General features: G+C 47.9%; 1 pseudogene across 1 annotated transcript; it reads right to left on the reverse strand.

Annotated features, from left to right (window-relative positions):
• Positions 1–217: 217 nt before the first annotated feature.
• Positions 218–1,161, reverse strand: LOC308507632 (bone morphogenetic protein 15-like; annotated as a pseudogene). The gene has a single exon. The product of its transcript is annotated as a bone morphogenetic protein 15-like (transcript).
• Positions 1,162–2,608: the final 1,447 nt, after the last annotated feature.

Consider the following 2,608-nt stretch of genomic DNA (forward strand, 5'->3'; position numbering starts at 1 on the left):
CCAATTTGTTGGGAAACCTGAGCTGTCCCCTACATGTGGAAAACTGGGCAATCATATCCTCATACTCCTTTTGCAAGACACTCCCATTCACCTCATTCAGAAGGATACAAATGGCAGCATACTGATAAGAGACACAGGAGGTTTGAGGGATGCTTTTGTCCACTAGCTTATTGACAGGTTCTGGATTTTGGCATAATTAGTGAAATGAGGCCATAGACTAATCCTTGAAAGCAGGCTTCCTTAAAGTAGTTTGAGGTGAAGAGATGGGAAGCAACCATCCAGTGACCCCAGCCAGCCGGTAGAAGGTGACTTGGCAAGGATGGAGGCAACGCTGGTTACGTTCAGGTCCGTCGTGTTCCTGGGAGGGGCCAGGAACCTCAGACGCAATACCGCCTGCTTCACAAGAGAAGAGTCCCTTTCCATACACTCCTCCAGGCCTCTGGGGAGACGTTGGACCTTCTGAACACTCGTACGAGTGTCACTGAAATCTAATAACAAGAAGACAGTGTCCAAGGATGAAGTGGCGTGCCACCAGACCTCCAGACCTCATTTACCTTTTTGCTGATGACTATGAAGAATCCTGTGCCCCTCGTGATTCCAGAGGCTTTGCCAAACATGTTGTGTCATATCTATCACTGTCCAAGCTTTGGGTAGCAGGAAGGCTCTGAGAAACCTCTTCCTGAAGAAGGAAAGTGGTTGGTTGGGCTTTTCTGGCCCCCAGGCTTCACCTGGCAGGAGAGGCGGAAGTGAGCTCTGTGGAGTTGACGGCAGTAACCACAGTAGCTCTGACTAGTTAGTACACTTCCCAGTTTTGCTTCAGGGGAAAGTCTAGGGTCTGAATATGCCAGGGGACTCTGAGAGGCCTTGCTGCATTGGCCGAGGGCCTCACAATGTTCACCACAGTGGCCTAAATGATGTGGTTCTCCAGGATGCCCACACATGTCAGCCAAATGTGGTACAAACTGCAACATGTACTGCAATCTGGCTTCCTCTGGTGCTTGCCAGAGGCTTCTCCTAACAGCTTCCTAATCAGGGGCAGGGGAGGGGCTTCAGCCAAGGGGCCAATAGAGAGCTTCCCTACCTTCGCCATTTGGACTCTATGTTCATAAAAAGCACCAGTCTCCAAAGAAGAAGAATTCTAAGGATGCTGAGAAGCGCCATCTTGAAAGGCTTGGTGTTCAGCAACATAGTCTAGCCCAAGCCCAAAGGATGTCATTCTGATGCCTCTTTGCCTTTCTTTTCTTTTTTTTTTTCCTTTTTTTTTTACACAAGTAGCCACAACCTCATTCCACAACCACAAAAGATAGGGCAAGAACAAAAGATAGGCCAGCAAGCAGGCCCTATGTTGCCTCCTCTGGGAGAATTTCCTGGACCAGTAGAGGTCTCCAAAGTTGGCCTCTGTGATCCAAACAAACAGAAACAGCTAGTGTTACAAGGCTGCATGCATCTCCTGCTTTCCAGGGCTAGGAACAAGATAGTACTTATTTGGAAGCTGAGGTAACTTAAAAGAAGAGGTCCATTCCAGGAGTTGATGCCTTCCTTACCTTCTCCACTAGGATGAAAAAACAAACAAACAAACAAACAAACGAATACTTTTTTTTGTTTTTTTTCTCCACAGGGGAGCTGGGTTGGGATGGAATTTTTGCAGAGGCTTTTGGTTTTCTCCCCTGGCCAATACCACGACTTTGGTCTTGACCCTGTAATGTTCTTTAGCCAAGGGGATTTTAATAGACTTGTCATAAACAGGTTTGAAATGGGATTGTGTGTTTCACCCTCTTGAGCTTCTTTTATCACCATGAAACATACTACAGGAGGTCTCTAGTTCCAGGCGGATGAGTGACCTATGGAGCACACCTGCATCTCACTCTCAGTCGGACGCCAAGACCAGCTGCCTCCCAGTCTGAAGCAGGGCCTCCCCACTAAGCCCGACCTAAATCAGCAGAACCACGGTCATTCTGCACACTCAAAGAAGTGAGAGTGCTTGCTTGTTGTCAGAGACCACTGAGATTTTCAGGCGGTCTGTTGTAAAATAATTATTGAATAGAGATATAAAGTTAGAAGGATTCAGTGACCGAATGAATACACTCATCAATCTTGGTCACAATTGCCCAGGTTCTGTAAAACGTGAGTTTAATCGTTCTAAAAACTGACCAGGATTAGTGGAAGTGAGACAGCTTCTGTGGTAAAAGTTAATGAGGTCAGTATAAGACATTTTGAGTTGGAACTCTTAGTGGGGCACCTGGATGAGATACTGTGGGGACAAAGCCCCAGAAAGCAGTTTCCAGGCTCTCGCCCTCACGTGGAGGGGTGCTGGCTCAGGTAGTAAATGGCCATCAACTGTGATCAGATGGCCATCAGCTGTGGATAGTTGGCCATCAGCTGTAACCAGTGAGCCATTGGCCACTAATATAACCGCCGTGGCTACGCTAACAGAAGAAATGGGGGCTAGCAAGAAGATGATGGCTTAGCCTGCAAGCGGAGCAGTGAGGGTTGCAAACAGTGTGGCTCCTGCTTCCTGTGTCTCCAACCCAGCCGCCAGCGAGAATATAGTGATATGACTCCCCTACCTATGGCTCCATGAGTGTTCCTTTTTGGCCTCACCATGTCC

This window comes from Rhinolophus hipposideros (assembly GCF_964194185.1).
Source record: "Rhinolophus hipposideros genome assembly, chromosome: 14".
Lineage (NCBI taxonomy): Eukaryota > Metazoa > Chordata > Mammalia > Chiroptera > Rhinolophidae > Rhinolophus > Rhinolophus hipposideros.